Below are 20,142 nucleotides of genomic sequence, written 5' to 3'. Positions count from 1 at the left end.
TCATTTTTTGTTATATATTCTTTGTCTTTTGTATAGAATCTTCCAGTTTTATTTAAATATTTTATTTGTTTTTTCTTTATTCATTGATTGGCAATTTATGTTTACATAACTACGGTTTGGCTTAGACAGACAGAATATCTTAGTGACTCCTTCCCTTCTCACTGTCTATAAAGCTAATTTTTTCTGTTACTGAGCTACACTTTGATGTTTGAAATTTGATTTTTGCCCAGTTTTGTTTGCCTATCATGAAGAGAGGGAGAGAGATCTTCGACATAGGTGAGGAGGCCTTCGTACCACACCTAAGTCTTGCTTTCTCTTACAAGATTTCGTTAAATATTTTCTATCAAGTTCATTCCATCTTATTAGAAACTATGGACAATTCTCATCAGGGAAAAATGTGCTTAGGCTGTGAATCATTATCTGTCATTTCAGAGAGTACTCTGGAGTCTACTTCTGCCCTGGGAAGTCAGCCCTATTTTTCACTTCATTGTTTCACCAGTTTTTGCACTGTAGGTTTTTCTAGCATCTTCAATAAGAGGAAACAAGAGATAACAATAGCTACTCGGTTTGTGTCTCTCCATATATGAAGGCATTAAGAAAAATTATCAGAATGTTGTTAGTTTACCAACATTGCTTCGGGGACATGGTTAGGAACTGAGCTTACTGCAACCTTAGTTCTAATTCCAGTATGTTTTAATTTCCCCAAGGTAACAAATTTTTTAACGTTTGGTAGTTTATGTTATGTTTCTTTTATTTTGGTTATTTTTGTTAGGTTTTTTTTGGTTGTTGTTCAATATTTTTGTTTTTGCTAATTTTTTTAGGATTTGAAGGAAGAAAAAACTTTTAAAAGTGCCATTTCAGCCTAATATCCTAACCTGGAACCTATTCCTTAGTGTCCTTTCTAATTGGTTATGGAGAAGTTCCTTTGTAACTCTGGGTTGAGATTGCAGTTCATTCTTTTAAGTTTTAGTGATCATGGTGCTGATGATATATGTGTTCTTATGTGAATGAATGTGAGAGATTGAGGAAGGAGAAAACATGTGGAATTGAAAAGAGGAAAAATACTTCTAAAACACTGTGCAATACAAGAAATTAAATTGATCTGACCCAAATGGTACATACATTTGCAATTTAGATGAGGGATAATAGTGACAATTGTAGCTTATATTTCATGAGTCCTTATGTTGGGTCAGGAACTGTCATGGGTGCTTTGTAAGTTTTAACTAATTTAATTCTTACAATAAACCTCTAAAGTAGTACTGTTATTATCTCTCATTTTATAAATGAGAAAACAGCATAAAGAGGAAATGACCCAGAATTAGAACTGGAATCCAGATCTAGGCAGTTTATCTCTTAATCACTAATCTGTGTATTTGTTTCACATTTTGTTAGATTTCCATAGAATGTGTGAATAGGATTTAATCCTGGCATATACAACAGCTGTATTCTAAGCTAATTTAATTTTACGCTTTCTACTACAGTTTTTCATTTTAATGTTTATAATCTTGCTATGAGATTTATAGGATTTATAGTAATATTCTAAAGCATGATTATAAAATATCTAAATAAAAACAAATATTTACGAACCAATTTTATTGTTACTTGAATTTTTAGTGGAGGAAATGTGTTTGACTGTTTCACATGAGAGTCAATTTTAAGAGAGCAAACATATTTTTAATATTTTCTAGTCTTTTATTTTCATAGAAATAGAATTCCCTTTATTTATACCACAGAACCCCAATTGATTGAGGCATGTTCATGTTTAATATATTTCTAACTACATTGGTCTTAAATCTTAAATAGTACTCTACAAGATGAAACATATTTTTTCCTAGACAGCTTATATTCTAGAGGTTATCTATATTCAGCCTTGAATGAATTCATGTTGTGCATTCTTAAATAATACATTTGAACTTTAGCTACTGCTAGTTACTTCCTCCTGCAAAAAAGAGATGTTGTCATGTATTTAATATACCATTTGTGGTTGTAAAGTAGCTGACTTGTTTCATTTATTATCAAGGGATTGATGACAGTGTAGATCTGAAATGCACATCTCTTTAGTTCATTACATGATTATCACTGGAGTGGGATATCCTTGACATCTTCTGCTTTTGATTTATGTAGATGTTCCTTGAATGTCATGACATCATTGATTGGGTGCACATCTTAACTTTATTATTTAATCTTACAGCTGTAAACAGAATGTTTATTAAAAAACTATGTTGTGCAAAACATTGTACCCTGTCTTGTAAGTGTAGTGTATGTGTGGGTGTACACAATTCATGACAATCTTTTGTTAAAAAGTTGTCTATCAAAGTTTAGTTTATTTAAACTGATGTGTTATATCTGTAAAACATGTGATCAAGATTATCATTTAATAGCTTTATTTTTAGGAATCTGTGTAAGTTAAAGTCCATTTCATTAAGAATGTCTCAATGCCCTTTTGTCTGATGTTGCTTTGAATTTCATCTATTATACAGTAGAACTCAATTCTTATTAGCTTCAATGGAATGGTAAAGTAGGTGGCCAGTCAGCTTAGTTGAAGTAATAAAAACAGTCTTTTTTATGAAATAAAAGGGCATGAAAGCACTTGATTAATTATTAATATAGCAATCTATATGTTTTTCTTTTAGTTGAAGGATTTCAAATATTTTTTCATATTAGCAAACAAAACATTTTTCAGTAAAGTAGGGAATTTTTTTTGCCATTTAAGTACTTTTGTATTTTTTTAATATATTTTATTTATTTATTTTTGGCTGCATTGGGTCTTCGTTGCTGCACATGGGCTTTCTCTAGTTGCGGCGAGCGGTGGCTACTCTTTGTTGTGGTGTGCGGGCTTCTCATTGCAGTGGCTTCTCTTGTTGCAGAACATGGGATCTAGGCACGCAGGCTTCAGTAGTTGTGGCTCACGGGCTCTAGAGCGCAGGCTCAGTAGTTGTGGCACATGGGATTAATTGCTCTGCAGCATGTGGGATCTTCCCGGACCAGGGATTGAACCCGTATCCCCTGCATTGGCAGGCGGATTCTTAACCACTGTGCACCAGGGAAGTCCCACTTTTGCATTTTTTAATATTAGTGAACACTTCTATGACAGCACTTATTTATGTAGGCTGTTAACAAGCAAAAAAAAATTCTTTATATCAATTCTTTGATGTAAATATTGTTATTATCACTATCTTGGTTTTATAGGTAAGGAAACGTGAAGCACCGAGAGGTTAAATGATTTGTTCTAGGTCTTATAGCTAATATATGGTGAAGCTAGGATTCAAACCCAAGTCAAGTAGTCTGATACAAAGTTAGAACCAACTAACTTTTTTTTTTTTTTACATCTTTATTGGAGTATAATTGCTTTACAATGTTGTGTTAGTTTCTGCTGTACAACAAAGTGAATCAGCTATATGTATACATATATCCCCATATCCCCTCCCTCTTGAGCCTCCCTCCCACCCTCCCTATCCCACCCCTCTAGGTCATCACAAAGCATCGAGCTGATCTCCCTGTGTTATGCAGCAGCTTCCCACTAGCTATTCATTTTACATTTGGAAGTGTATATATGTCAGTGCTACTCCCTCACTTCATCCCAGCGTTCCCTCCCTGCTCTGTGTCCTCAAGTACCTTCTCTGTGTCTGTGTCTTTATTCCTGCCCTGCCGCTAGGTTCATGAGTACCGTTTTTATAGATTCCCTATATATGCGTTAGCATACGGTATTTGTTTTTCTCTTTCTGACTTACTTCACTCTGTATGACGGAATCTAAGTCCATCCACCTCATTACAAATAACTCAATTTCGTTCCTTTTTATGGCTGAGTAATATTCCATTGTGTATATGTGCCACATCTTCTTTATCCATTCATGTGTCGATGGACGTTTAGGTTGCTTCCATCTCCTGGCTATTATAAATAGTGCTGAAATGAACATTGTGGTACATGTACCTTTTTGAATTATGGTTTTCTCAGGGTATATGCCCAGTAGTGGGATTGCTGGGTCATATGGTAGCTCTATTTTTAGGTTTTTAAGGAACCTCCATACTGTTCTCCATAGTGGCTGTATCAATTTACATTCCCACCAACAGTACAGGAGTGTTCCCTTTTCTCCACACCCTCTCTAGCATTTATTGTTTCTAGATTTTTTGATGATGACCATTCAGACCGGTGTCAGGGGATAACCTCATTGTGGTTTTGATTTGCATCTCTCTAATGATTAGTGATGTTGAGCATCTTTTCATGTGTTTGTTAGCAATCTGTACATCTTCTTTGGAGAAATGTCTATTTAGGTCTTCTGCCCAATTCTGGATTGGGTTGTTTGTTTTTTTGATATTGAGCTGCTTGTATATTTTGGAGGTTAATCCTTTGTCAGTTGCTTCATTTGCAAATATTTTCTCCCATTCTGAAGGTTGTCTTTTTGTCTTATTTATGGTTTCCTTTGCTGTGCAAAAGCTTTTAAGTTTCATTCGGTCCCATTTGTTTGTTTTTATTTCCATTTCTCTAGGAGGTGGGTCAAAAAGGATCTTGCTGTGATTTATGTCATAGAGTGTTCTGCCTATGTTTTCCTCTAAGAATTTTATAGTGTCTGGCCTTACATTTAGTTCTTTAATCCATTTTGAGTTTATTTTTCTGTATGGTGTTAGGAGGTTTTCTAATTTCATTCTTTTACATGTAGCTGTCCAGTTTTCCCAGCACCACTTATTGAAGAGGCTGTCTTTTCTCCATTGTATGTTCTTGCCTCCTTTGTCAAAGATAAGGTGACCATATGTGTGTGGGTTTATCTCTGGGCTTTCTATCCTGTTCCATTGATCTATATTTCTGTTTTTGTGCCAGTACCATACTGTCTTGATTATTGTAGTTTTGTAGTATAGTGTGAAGTCAGGGAGCCTGATTCTTCCAGCTCCGTTTTTCTTTATCAAGATTGCTTTGGATATTCGGGGTCTTTTGTGTTTCCATACAAACTGTAAAATTTCTTGTTCTAGTTCTGTGAAAAATGCCTTTGGTAATTTGATAGGGATTGCATTGAATCTGTAGATTGCTTTGGGTAGTATAGTCATTTTCACAATGTTGATTCTTCCAATCCAAGAACATGGTGTATCTCTCCATCTGTTTGTATCATTTTTGATTTCTTTCATCAGTGTTTTATGGTTTTCTGCATGCAGGTCTCTTGCCTCCTTAGGTAGGTTTATTCCTAGGTATTTTATTCTTTTGGTTGCAATGGTGAATGGGAGTGTTTCCTTAATTTCTCTTTCTCATCTTTTGTTGTTAGTGTATAGGAATGCAAGAGATTTCTGTGCATTACTTTTGTATCCTGCTATTTTACGAAATTCATTGATTAGCTCTAGTAGTTTTTGGGTAGCATCTTTAGGATTTTCTTTGTGTAGTATCATGTCATCTGCCAACAGTGAGGACTGTTTTACTTCTTCTTTTCCAATTTGTATTCCTTTTATTTCTTTTTCTTCTCTGATTGTCATGGCTGAAACTTCCAAAACTGTGTTGAATATTAGTGGTGAGAGTGGGCACCCTTGTCTTGTTCCTGATCTTAGAGGAAATGGTTTCATTTTTTTCACCATTGAGACTGATGTTGGCTGTGGGTTTGTCATATATGGCTTTTATTATGTTGAGGTAGGTTCCCTGTATGCCCACTTTCTGGAGAGTTTTTATCATAAATGGGTGATGAATTTTGTCAAAACTTTTTTCTGCATCTATTGAGATGATAACATGGTTTTTATTCTTCAATTTGTTAATATGGTGTATCACATTGATTGATTTGCATATATTGAAGAATCCTTGCAGTCCTGCAATAAACCCCACTTGATCATATTGTATGATCCTTTTAATGTGGTGTTGGATTCTGTTTGCTAGTATTTTGTTGTGTATTTTTGCATCTATGTTCATCAGTGATATTGGCCTGTAGGTTTCCTTTTTTGTGACATCTTTATCTGGTTTTGGTATCAGGGTGATGGTGGTGTTGTAGAATGAGTTTGGGAGTGTTCCTCCATCTGTTATATTTTGGAAGAGTTTGAGAAGGATAGGTGTTAGCTCTTCTGTAAGTGTTTGAGAGAATTCATCTCTGAAGCCATCTGGTCCTGGGCTTTTGTTTGTTGGAAGATTTTTAATCACAGTTTCAATTTCAGTGCTTGTTTTGGTCTGTTCATATTTTGTATTTCTTCCTGGTTCAGTCTTGGATGGTTATACTTTTCTAAGAATTTGTCCTTTCCAGGTTGTCCATTTTATTGGCATATAGTTGCTTGTAGTAGTCTCTCATGATCCTTTGTATTTCTGCGGTGTCAGTTGTTACTTCTCCTTTTTCATTTCTAATTCTGTTGATTTGAATCTTCTCCCTTTTTTTTCTGATGGGTCTGGCTCATGGTGTATCAATTTTGTTTGTCTTCTCAAAGAACCAGGTTTTAGTTTTATTGATCTTTGCTATAGTTTCCTTCATTTCTTTTTCATTTATTTTTGATCTGATCTTTATGAGTTGTTTCCTTCTGCTAACTTCGTGGGTTTTTTTGTTCTTCTTTCTCTAATTGCTTTAAGTGTAAGGTTAGGTTGTTTATTTGAGGTTTTTCTTGTTTCTTGAGGTGGAATTGTATAGCTATAAACTTCCCTCTTAGAACTGCTTTTGCTGCATACCATAGGTTTTGGGTTATCATGTTTTCATTGTCATTTGGTTCTAGGTATTTTTTTATTTCCTCTTTGATTTCTTCAGTGATCTCTTGGTTGTTTAGTAGAGTATTGTTTAGCCTCCATGTGTTTGTATTTTTTATAGTTTTTTTCCTATAATGGATATCTAGTCTCCTAGCTTGTGGTCAGAAAAGATGCTTGAGATGATTTCAACTTTCTTAAATTTACTGAGCCTTGATTTGTGACCCAAATGTGATCTATCCTGCAGAATGTTCTGTGTGCACTTGAGAAGAAAGTGTATACTGTTGTTTTCGGATGGAATGTCCTATAAATATCAATTAAGTCTATCTGGTCTAATGTGTCAGTTAAATCTTGTGTTTCTTTATTTATTTTCTGTTTGGATGATATGTCCATTGGTGTAAGTGTGGTGTTTAAGTCCCCTCCTACCATTGTATTACTGTCGATTTCCCCTTTTATGGCTGTTAGCATTTGCCTTATGTATTGAGGTGCTTCTGTGCCACCTAACCTTGTTTTGTTAGGCCATTTGTATACTAAGTGGTGTAACACACATTTTCTCTTTTCAACATCACAACAGATCTGTGAAAGTATGAAAGATAGATTGAGAGAATATGATTTAGCCTTGGTCACATAGCTAGAAAATTGATCATTTTGAGCCAGAACTCAGGTCTCCTATCAATAACCCAATGTAGTCTCTGTCTTCATATCCTCTGTTGACCACAGGGTATTACATGAAGTATTTTGCTGTTGAGAAAATATATTATTCAACATATGTTTGACAGTTCTGAAGGAGTGTGAAGCAGATTAAGAAATGTAATATTAGAGACTTGATCAATTTTAGGGTTATGATGAATTATCCTGTTTACCTCTTTAATATTGGCATTTTTTGTGATTGATGGTCATTTGCTTTTCTTTAGTTAAAATAAGTGTTTATTTTCCTAATTATAGAATTATAATTAGGAAATACATATTTAATACATATTTAATACAATTAGGAATACATACATATATGATACGTATTTATTATAGAAAGTTTAGAAAATAAAGAAAAATATAAATAAAAAGCATTCATTGTTTAGCTTTAACAATGGTTCTAGCTCTATTGTTTTTATTTTAACTTTAACTTGAAATAATTATAGAATATGAGAAGTCGCAAAAGTATATGTATCCTACTGTCTTTTAAAAATACACATATACTCATTTACTCGTTCACTGTAAGTACCCACTTACCAAATTAGAATCATAAGGATGCTTTTAAAAAGCAGGGAATACAAATATGTCACGTGTCGTTTTTCATAGATGAATGCATAGTATACACATTTTTGCACCTTGTTTTGTGTGTGTGTGTCTGTGTGTTAGTATATACTGAGCTTCCTCATTTTTTTGGTTGCTGTATATAGTATTCCATTGTATTTTTGTATGTTTCTGTATATATAATTATTATTGTAGTGCCAGACTTCCATTATTAGACATTTATGTTTTTTCCATTCTTGTCGTATTATGAAAAGTGCTGCACTTTATAATTTTGTACTCTGCAATTTTTGTTATGTATTTCTGTAGGTGGCTACTGAATTTTCTGTTTCACTTTCATCATTGTCTTTAAGATTATTATATATTTTTATTATAGAATCTGTAGAAATTATGCTGTATGTTAATAATTTTTTTTAGAGTCTCTAATAGCAATAAATCCTACCAGGTTGAATATTTTAAAAAACGTAACCAATTCTAACTTTTTAAAGGAGTTTTATAATTATTTACAAGTGATGTTGATTTCCTTTTTTTAAAATTACTATTGTCAGAAAGTAAAATATATGTATTAGCTTTTTTTTTTATCTTTCAGAGAGTCAGATGTTGGATTTATTTATTGATTGGTTGAGTTAATTGTTTTCTAATTCTCTTGCATGTTTTGGCAAATATATATTTTACCTCCCCTTGCATTCTTTTTTTTTCTTGTTTATTTGGAAGCATACTTTTATTCCTTTCTAAGTAATGAGAACAAAAACAATAATATTAATATTATTCTGAGGACAGCAGTGGTGTCATCCTATTGCTTATTACATGACATACTCATTTTTCTTAATTTGTATACTTTTAGTATACTTTTTGATCTGTTAGTTATTTAATAGTCAAGGGATTTGTCCTTTATTGTTTGTTCAAATTTTGTTTTTTATTGCATTATGAGCAGATAGTATGGTCTGTGGAATTACTATCTTTGAAATTTATTGAGGATTTCTAATTGGCCTAATTTGATATTGAGCTTATATTTACAATCTTTTTTCTGTGATAAACAAACAAATAACCTAAAGCACACAACACTCTGATCTATAATCTTAAGAAAATTTCCAGCAGGAGTTTTTAAAGACTCAGATAAATGATTATCAGTCCCATTTGAAAAGATAAATATATATACTAGGCTGTTTTGCTTGATGTTCAGTAAGACATGATTAACTGTATGAAAATTATATGTGGAAATTGTTTTAGGGATCAAGAGCAGAATACAACATAATAAATTTTTGAAATTTCTGAAGAGGATAATTTTCTGGAGTTTCAAAACACCAGGCAATCTCAAAGGAATATATTTATAAATTAGCACTGTAGACATTGTATGACCAAAATAACAAATATTAAAATTGAAAATTGGAAAAAATTTAGGTGAATTATGAGATATTAGTATTTAAATATATAAAAATGTAAATTTTGAAAATATGAAAACTGTAATGGATACGTGGGCGAAGGATGGAGACTGGAAAGAGAGTACCGCTTGTCAGTAATGGAAAAGTGCAAATTCAAATGGCAAAACCATTAAAATTCTTTGTACCTGGTATGCTAGTAATGCTACTCATAACATTATAACTTGAGCACAATTCGTTTGGAAATCTTTTTGAGATGAGTCCTATCGTTGACTTAATTTTTATTTAGATTTTTTTAATGTAAATAATTTAGAAGAAAAAAAATCATGTCCTTGAAAATGTCAGTTATTATAATTATAGCAGAAGAATATTGGAAAATGTCTTAATGTTATATTAACAATAGTTAACAACAGTTAATTTATTAATAAGAGTTAATGAATAAGTAGTGGCAGGTTTACTTTGTGGAGTCTTGAGAATTAATAAAAATACCTGCATTATTGCTTTAATTTTTGAAATACAGGACTTGAACTTAGGCCTTGTGGTTATAGCTAATGCATCAATATTGTCAAAGTTTAGAGTGAAACTGGAGAAATAACACAATTGTTCATTTAGAATTTTTTTGTTTTACTATTTTTTTTTTCTTATAAAGCTGTGATTTAAAAAATGATAACTAAAATTTAGGGAGAAAAGAAGGAGAGATTACATACCACAGTTCATTCAGAAAGATAAAAAATTCAAATATTTTGGATATTTCCAACCTGAATTACATCTTACCTGCCCCATGCTCAGCTCTCTTTTCATCATAGGAGCAGTAATTCTTCCAGTCTTCCAGAATTTAAAAGTGATAGTCACAACCAAAAAAACCAAATAGATAAATTGAACTTTATCAAAATTAAGATTATTTGGGGTTCAAAAGGCACTATGATGAAAGAAAAAAGACAGTCCACAGAATGGAATAGCAGATTGTAAATCTTATATTTGATAAGGGTATAGTATCTAGAACATACAAATAACTTTTACCACTCAACATTAAAGAGAGATCCCCTTCCTGTTGCCTTCAGGCAACCCGGAAGTTGTGCTTGCCATGCTGCTGTCCTTTTCTCAGGGTACTTTGTGCTCTTTCTTTCCATCCTGGGCCCAACAGAATGGCTCCTACAAAAAGGGTGGCAAGAAGAAGGGCTATTCTGCCATCAACAAGGTAGTGACCAAAGAATACACCATTCACATTCATAAGCGCATTCATACTGAGGGCTGCAAGAGGCATGGCCGTCGGGCACTCAAAGAGATCCAGAAATTTGCCATGAAGAAGATGGGAACTCCTGATGTGTGCATTGACACTGGGCTCAATAAAGCTGTCTGGGCCAATGGAATGAGGAGTATCCCTTACCTTATCTGGGTGCTGTAGCTCAGAAGATGGAAAGAGGATGAAGAATCATCAAACAAGTGCTATCCATTGGTTACCTAGGTACCTGTCACCACTTTCAAAAATCTACAGACAATGTGGATGAGAGCTAACTCTTGATTGTCAAGTAGTCATAAAACTGCAAAAAAAAAAACCCAATAAGGAGACATATAACACAATTTAAAAATAGGCAGAGAATTTGAATAGATATTTCTTTGAGGATGATATACAGATGGCCAATATGCACATGAAAAGATACTTAACATTGTTATCAATAAGGAAATGGCAAATCAAAAACATAATAAGATACCATTTCATACCTACTAGAATGGTTTTCATAAAAAAAGTCAGCTAATAACAGGAGTTAGTGGGGATGTAATAAAATTAGAACACTTGTATGCCAATGGTGGGAATGTAAGATGGTGCAGCCATGTTGGAAAACAGGTTTTCAGTTTCTTAAGTGGTTAATTATAGAGTTACCATATGACTCAGTAATTCTACTATTAGTTACATACCCAAAAGAATTGAGAACATACGTCCACACAAAACCATATACACGAATGTTCATAGCAGTGTTGTTCATAATAACCAAAAATTGGAATTAACCCAAATGTCCATCAACTGATGAATGGATAAACAATATCTGGTATATACATACAGTGCAATATTATTCATCCATATAAATATGTACATGTATAATGTATATGTACATATTTATATGGATGAATATAATATTTCATCCATATAAATGAATATTTATATATTGTATATGTATATATTTACATATATGTATAAATTCCCAGAGTTGAAATCACAAGTTGAAGAATAAATATAGTTGTTACAGAGACAAATAAAATTCTCCAACGAGTATTCTTTTTAATAAGAATTATCTATAGTGTATTCATTTAGCATCAGTTGTGCTTTAATTGGTTTGTCTAATTAATGAAAAATGGTATTGCTTGTTTTATGTTTCATATTCCATATAAAGTAACCTTTATCAAAATAATAGTATATCTTCTGTGTTAAAATTGTTTTTAATTTTACTACTTTTTTGTTGGGCTAACACTATACTGATGCCAGAAACTTGGCTTCTGTGCATTGGTGCCAAATTGAAACTCGGAGACAGAGTTTTGGGTGAAGTTGAAAAGAATAGCTTTATTGCTTAGCCAGGCAAAGGGGGACACAGCGGGCTCATGCCCTCAAAAACAGTGTGTTCCAACCCAGGAGGATTTGGTGAGGAGTTTTATAGCAGTTGTTCAAGGGCAGGGTCGCTGATGAGATCAGGGTGTGTGCAGGGCCTGGCAGGGCCTGGTAGGGCCTGTACTCCTTTGATCCGGGCTCAGGTAATCTCTTGATGAGCTTCTCTGGTTCCTTTCATCTGGCTTCAGGTGGTCTTTTTGGAATGAAGAATGCTGACATCTTTCATTTGTTGGGGGTTTTAGTTCTGTAAAGAGCTCAAAGATAGTGTTATGTGTATCCCTTGATGGGGGGAACCAGGACCCTGCCCCAAGGCTGCACTATTGTTTCTTGACTGCTCCACCCTTGTCTCTGCATCCCCTCCCTTCCCTGATTATCAACTGTTTGAATCTGCACTTTGAACTCAGGTAAGGTCATGGAGGCTGGAATCTGTTCCTTACAGACAAGGAATCTGGGACAGGTAAAGGCTTCCGTGCCCAGGAGCCCCACAGGTCCTGCTCAGTTTCAATACTGTATTCTCACGCCATAGAATTTTGGGGATCATATACATTATCCATACATTCTTTAAATCTAGGTTCATGATTATCAGTGGATATTGAAAATTTCTTGGTACTTTTACATGACTTCCTGCATTCATTGTAAATCCTGTTTGGCAGCTAGCTTCTCTGCATGATTTCTCTTCAGTAATTAAATTTAGCATTTCCAGCTGCTTAAAAACTTGTTGGCCTTTCCTGTTCATTTGTGTTTCTTCATGTGTAAAACATGGGACATCCACATAGTTTTACTTCTTTTAAAGTGCCATTTTATAGTCTGGGTTTGGCAGTTATATACTGTGAATGGTTTACTTTCTTATTCTAAATATGAATCTAAAATTTTAATTTTAAATGTTAATCTAAATATCAATGTGATGTATATCAGATATGTGATTGCCCTAAGTGACTTGCTTCTAGTAATTTATACATATTTATATATTTTTTCTTAGAATGTCAGACTAGGTTATTTGTAATGATGTATAATTTCAGCCACCTGTATTCTTTAAGTACAGGTATAAGCAGTTACACAGAACTATAAGCTGGGCTAATTGCCGTAGCATTTAATGAATCTTTTGGTTATAATACAGCAGAATAATTTTAAACATAAGAAATCTTGTGTCTCTTTTTTTAACAGTACTTTACAATTATATTTGTGTGAGGGATATTTTTTGATATAGGTAGTTTGAGAAGGTGTTTACTGATACTACTGAGCCACATATCTGTCTTCAGAGTGTATCATGCTTATAATTCAAGGCCCATTATTCTCCATTACTGGAGAAAGCACTTTTCATAGGTAAAGTAGTTCCTTGTAATAAATTATGAGCATCTACCTACAGCTTACTATTTTTAGATGTCTCAAATGGTCATTCTTTAAAATATTAATGAGTTCATATGTGAACAGCCAATAAAAGTCCTGGTATAATCTTAACTTGTGGACTTACTTAGAATTATAGTATTCAAACTGTTAATATTTCATGTCCTTTATTGAGAATCTGATTTTACAAATGGATGTATGGTGTATGGTTGATTAGGCAAGTAAAAATATTTACCAGCCTAATTCCCCAAATCTGTTGTGCAATTTTATTCTTCATCTTATATTACATTCTTAAATACAATTTGCTGACATAATAAATTGATAAGGCACCAGATAGAGGAGTGGCAACAATACAGATGTTTTTGTTTTAACTGGTAATTATCTTTGATTGTTCCTTGTTTTCAGTGGAGTATTAGAGCATAGAATATAATTCACTAGATGAAAGTTTTAATTTGAGAATGAAAAATTGCATCTAAAAGTAAATGGTGATTTAAAAAATTATTTTAAAAATTGTTTATTACTGAAATTCATTAGGAATTGCAAGTGGCCCTGAGTAGCCAAAACAGTCTTCAAAGAAAAAAAAGAACAAAATCAGGAGCACTCAAACTTCCTGATTTTAATATTTACTACAAAGCTATAATAATCATGGTACTGGCACTATTATAGACACGTATAACAGAAGAATAGAATTTAGAATCCAACAATAAATTTGTTCATATAAGGCCAGTTGACTTTTGACAAGGGTGACAAGGTAATTCAATGAGAAAAGAATAGTCTCTAAAGCAAATTGTGCAGACATAACTGGATATCCACATGCAAAAGAATAAAGTTGATCCTTACCTCGTACCATATATACAAATTGACTCAAAATAGATCAATGACCTAAACATAAGAGCGAAATCATAAACTCTTAGAAGATAATATAGTGGTAACTCTTCATGACTGTGTATGTAGAAATGGATTCTTAGATATGACACCAAAAGCAAAAGAAGAAAAGAAAAAATGGATAAGTGGATGTCATGAAATTTTAAAACTCTGTGTATCAAAGGACATTATCAAGAATGTAAAAAGATAACCTATAGAATGGGAGAAAATACTTGCAAACCTATATCTCATAAAAGGGTCTATTATCCAGATGTTACAATTTCTCTCAACTCAACAACAAAAAACCAAACAACCCAAATGAAAAATGAGCAAAGAACTTAAGTGGACTTTTCTCCAAAGACATACAAATGGCCCACAAACCCATGAAAAGGTGTTCAGCATTAGTCATTAGGGACAAGCTAAAATAAAACAGATAGGGAATAACAAATGTTGGCAAGGATATGGAGATATTAGAACCTTTATACACTGTTGGTGGAATGTAAAATGGTATAGATGCTGTGGAAACAGTTTAGTAGTTCCTCAGAAATGTAAAAGAATTACCATGCAACCTAGCAATTCCACTCCTAGTGCCGTATCCGAAAGAACTGAAAATAGTTACTCAAACAAGTACATGTGCATGCATGTGTAGTTTATCATGTGTGTCATCTTGAGTAGGATGCCCAGATAGCTGTTTAAAATATTATCTCTGGGTGTGTCTGTGAGGGTGTTTCCAGAAGAGATTAGCATTTGAATAAGTAGCGTGAATAAAGAAGATCAGTGCCAATGGGTATCATCCAATCCCTTGAGGGCCTGAATAGTGCAGAAAGGTGGAGGACAGGTGAATTCATTCTCTGTACTTTAGCTGAGATATTTATCTTCTCCTGACCTTGGACATTGGTACTCCTGGTTCTCAGGCTTTCGGACTAAGACAAGGACTTACACCATTAGCCCCCCAGTTCTTGGGCTGAATTATACCACCAGTTTTCCTGGTTCTCCAGCTTTCAAATGGTGGATTGTGGTACTTCTTGATCCCATGAAACAATTGCTTTAATAAATCTCCTCTTATATATATGTCTCTGTATCTTACTAGTTCTGTTCCTCTGGAGAACCCTGACTAACACAATGCATGTTCATAGCAGCACTATTCACAATAGCCAAAAGGTGGAAACAGCCAAAATGTCCATCAGTGGATGAGTAGATATACAAATTGTGGTATGTACATAAAATGGAATATTATGCAGTAATAAAAAAAGGAGTAAAGAGTTCATAATTCTACAGTAAACATGATCCTCAAATCTTAATGCTAAATGCAAGAAGCCAAACACAGGAAAATATATTGTATATATCATTTATATGAAATATTCAGAATAGATAACTCCATAAAGACAGAATGCAGATTGGTGGTTGCCATTGGTTGGGGAGTGGAGAATGGGGAGAAACTGCTAAATGGAAAAATGGTTGACTTTGGAGTGATGGAAATGTTTTGGAACTAGATATATGTGGTGGTTGTACAAAATTGTTAATGTACTTAATGCCACTGAATTGTACAGTTTAAAGTGGCTAGTTTATGTGAATTTCACCCTAATTATTTTTTAAAATATTTTTTAGTATTTGGACCTATTGAGTATTGCGAAAGGCTTAAAAGAGTTTATTTTGCCTGAGTTGCTAGGTACTATAATCCTCCTGATTAGGAAATTAGGAGAAAGAACATGTTGGAGGGAAAATTGAGAAGAGTAGTTTAGAACATATTGAGGGTTTGGTTTTTGGGATGCTGCAGATGGACATATCTGATAGCAATTCGGAAATACAGATTTAGTGCCTAGATAAGATATATTTGGATATTTGAGTTATATTTGGATGTTTTTAGCTGATTCATAGTAATTGATGTGTCACTGTTATTGAGCCACCGATATAGTGGATAAGAAGAGTACCAAGGCATCTTAACAATTGAGTGTTATTGCATCCTTTGGCAAGTACTCAGTTGAACTAATTCATTTACCATTACATTCATGCTTTCAAACTTTAGGCATTTAGTAATTTCCAGTCATCCTATTAGGTTTCTCTGGGAGGCTTTAATTCCCATACCCCAAGTAAGTTATTTCATTCATACTTTTTCCCCCTCCTCAAAAACAAGTGCCCCACTCTACCCATATTGTCAGCCAGAGCCCTTAACTCATATTTATTGCAAAAGTAGATTTCATCAGAGTGGAATGAACACTGAATCTGTCCATCACCAAGCTAATCAATATATATATTTGTGTGTTAATCCTCTCGCATCAGAGAGCAGCACCTTTTTCAGTGGCAAATCTGTTTGGCTGTTTTTTGGGGCCCTTCCTCACTCCCACGTCTCAAGACTTTATTTCACTTATCTCTTCTCTTTCCTTAATCAAGCTTCCTTTTCCCCTAGGAAAGAACAGGAACATGTTATAATATATTCCATCTTTAAATAAACTAAAAACAAACTCAGAACCTTCTCTTGACTTTACTTTCCTTCCTCCTGTTTTTCTTTCAGTCTAGTTGTCAAGCTTTACATTGTTTTTCGACATATATTCTCTCTCTTTCCTCTGAGCTTCCTCATGGCATTTTGGCTTCTTGGCAATCAGGCTTCTACCACCACCACTATTCCCTTGAAACTTCCTGACCTCAGTGTAATCAAAACCAGTATTTACCTCTTTTTGTTTTTATTTTAGTAAACCTCATCTCAATATGTAATGCTATTGACTGCTCTCTGCTGTCTTGACTTGTTCTCAATAGTTTTTCTAGCTTCTTTTCTCTGCGTAGCCTTTAAATGGGGAAGTCCCTTGGGACTTTATCCTAAGCCTTCTCTTATGTGTCTGTGTTTCATTGCTAAGTAATGTAACCTGTTTTCATAGTTCTTAAATACTATCTTTAGTCTGGTAATTTTGGTATTTATGTCTTTGGTCCAAGTTCCTTTTCTGAGTGCCAGACTTATTTATTTAACCTTATTTTACATATCCACTTGGATTTTTCACAAACATCACGGTACTATATAGCCTGAGTTTTACGAGCTTCATCTCTAGATTCAAATAGCCAAGGTTTTGATATGGACTCTAATACTCAGTATTTTAACCTTCATAACTTCTCAGTTCTTGAGTCCCTCATTTGTGAAGTGAGGATTATAACAGAGTTGTGAGAATTAAATGAGATCCATGTAGAACATTAAGAACAATGTCTAGCATATAGTAAACACTCAATTATATGTGAGCTGCTATTATCTTATTACATCATACTTAATATGTTTTAAAAGGGCTCTTGATTTTCCTTTCCTACCAACCTACCAAATCAGAAAGCTGAGAGTCATCCTTGAATTCTTTCCCTCCTCTCTGCTGTACATTCAAACATCCTGAAGTTCAGTCTTTATAATTTGTCTTGAAATTATGTACTTGTATCATTTCTCTTTCCTTAGCTTAGACTACCATCTTCATCTGCAGGACAGCAACAGCCTCCTATTTTTAATCTTACTCCATTCTCATATGTTTTCTACATATCAGTCCAAATGATCCCAAAACATGAATGGGGTCATATCATCTCCTTCCTTACATAACATTTCAGTGGTTTTCTATCACATGTTTTTTTAAAAAAATCCAAAGCACTTATCGTAGCTTTTGACGCCCTGCATGATCTGACTTCTACTTTTTTCCCATTTCATCTTCTGCTACTCTCCCCATGTTATTTTGCATTAATCACACTAATCTTTCAACTCTTCTAACATGTTGATCTCTTTCTTCTGTCAGAGTCTCTATACATTCATTTGCTTAAGAGAGATTTATTGAGCGTTGACTGCGTACAAGACACTGTCCTGGGCCTGAGAATAAAAGAATTTCCAAAACTGACATAAATACCTGGTCTCTTAGAACTTACTTTTGAGGGAAAACAGATTATAAACAGTAAAATTAAGGTGTTGATTCTAAAGATAGACTGTAGAAAGTGCTCTGGAGAAGAAAACAAATGCTGTGTGGCCATTTTAAATAGGGTGATAGGAAGGCCCTGAAAAGACAACTTAAAGGAGGTAAAGGAGTAAGGGATGCAGATGGCAGGGGCAAGCGTGTTCCAGAACGAGCGAACACATGGTACAAAATCTTTCAGGCAGATTGATGCCTGGAACATTTGAAGGATAATAAGAAAGCCAGTATTTTTGGATTGGATGAGTTAATGGGCAAATAGAAGGAAATGAGGATAAAGAGTTAATGTTGGGCTAGATCATATAAGACATTATAAGCTATTACAGTGAATTTGATTCTTAACATTTGGGAAACTTTTGGAGGGTAATGAGCAGAGAAGTGACAATCTGAGTAAAATTTTAAGTGCTTCACTCTGGCTGCTGTTTTAGGAAGAGACTGAAGGGAGGCAAGGGCCTAAATAGGAAGATCAGTTACTGCACTCATTGATGTAGGAAATGATTACTTGGACTAGGCTAATGGCAGTGAAGGTAGAAAGAAGTGGTTGGATCTTAATCTATTTTACTTTAGAGCTAACAGGATATGCTGATGGATTTAATGTGTTAATGTTGAGAGAATGAAGGGTGTTAAGGCTGACTGGAGGGTTTTGGTTTGAGCAGCTAGAAGAATGGAGCTGCTCAGGTGATAAGACTTTAGAAGGAGCAGGTTAGGGCAGTGAGGGAAGGTCAGGAGCCCAGTTTTGAATATGTTAGATTTGAAATGCCTACGGGCCATCCAAGTGGAGATGCTCATCAGGCATTTGGGTATACAAACTTGAAATTCCTGGGAGGAATGTAGGCTCAGGATACAAATTTGGGAGTCCCCACTGTAACTGGTAGTATTTAATGCCATAATCAGGATGAGATCACCACGTGAGTCAGTAGCAACAGAAAGTTGTTCTTGCTGTGGGTAGATAGAAGGCCAGAAATCGGTGGTTCTGAAAGTATAGTTTTAAAAGTTTTGGAAAGAACAATAAACTGTCAAAGGATGCTGATATGTTAAGAGTAGGACTGCTCATTGACCTTTTGTCTTCACAAAGTGCTTTTTTTTCTGCTTTTTACTTGTTTAACTTCCAGCCTTTATCTTCCCCTTTCTAAGTCATCTCTTCAGAGGCCTCCAGGGACCATCCTACCGAAGTTGGTAACTCTTCCCTTCTGCAGGTTATATCTTAGGCCACCCCCCTTTTTTTTATTGACTTCATAATGAACAACTTTATAAGGTTACTCCTTTATTTACACATCATTATGTCTCATAATAGTGTAATTTTCAGTTCTTAGTTACAGATACATAATTGATGTCCAGTTAATATTTGTTTAATGGATAAAAGGATAGAACCCTTGGAAAGTCTATTAGATTTAAGAGTGTGAAAATAAATTTTTAACTTGGCATTTGCTTCTTTGCCTTATTGGTGTTCATACATTAATAACTAATATTTGTTGAGTGTTCATTGTATGTCAGTAAGCATTAGAGTATGCTGGTTGATTCTCTATAATAGCTTAATTTGACATTTGAGTCTAGTATAAACATGAATATTTCTTCCCCTAGTTAATATTTTATAGGATTGGAAGTCTCTGTAGATTATAGTTGGGTTATATATGGAGTTGGAAGTTATTTTAATAAGTAGGGAGAATGATTTTCAGAATACAGAAAATGTTTATACCATTCAGAGATTCCTCAACTGTTCATGCCTGCAAGGGTTGTATGCTGGTTAAAATAACAAGTTAAGGTCAGCAGGAAAGAAACTTCATTCTTGGTTACTACAGGCAATATCACTTAAATAATCACTTCTTTCCTTTAACATGAACTCTTCTTTTTCCCCCCATTCCAGGCAGTCTTAGTCTCTTTCTGAATTCTCATTGCCAGACAGTGCAGGTGTATGCTTTATGTTATAGTTATTTGCTTCATGTTTTAATCTCCTCATGATTTCTAAATGTAGGGCTGGACTTCCATCCCCCTAAAGCTCCCAGCATAGTGCTTTTCACATAGCCTTTGCTCAGTCAGGTAAGTTGAAAGAGTTGATGTATGTAGCATCTTTGCTTTTAGGAATGTGTACCTCTCTTCACCCTGTCAGACAATTTGGGACCATGTCTTGCAGGTGAGATGGGAGAATTTGAT

General features: G+C 34.3%; 1 protein-coding gene and 1 pseudogene across 4 annotated transcripts in view; both read left to right on the top strand.

The window, feature by feature from the left end:
• Positions 1-20,142, top strand: part of LRBA (LPS responsive beige-like anchor protein) — a 751,667-nt gene that overhangs the window by 296,312 nt on the left and 435,213 nt on the right. The gene's annotated exons all lie outside the window — the stretch shown is intronic.
• Positions 3,399-10,780, top strand: LOC114238744 (60S ribosomal protein L31-like; annotated as a pseudogene).

This window comes from Balaenoptera acutorostrata, chromosome 5 (assembly GCF_949987535.1).
Source record: "Balaenoptera acutorostrata chromosome 5, mBalAcu1.1, whole genome shotgun sequence".
Taxonomy (NCBI): Eukaryota; Metazoa; Chordata; class Mammalia; order Artiodactyla; family Balaenopteridae; genus Balaenoptera; species Balaenoptera acutorostrata.
Note: the sequence above shows the minus strand (reverse complement) of the source record. Positions and strands in the feature narration are given on the sequence as shown.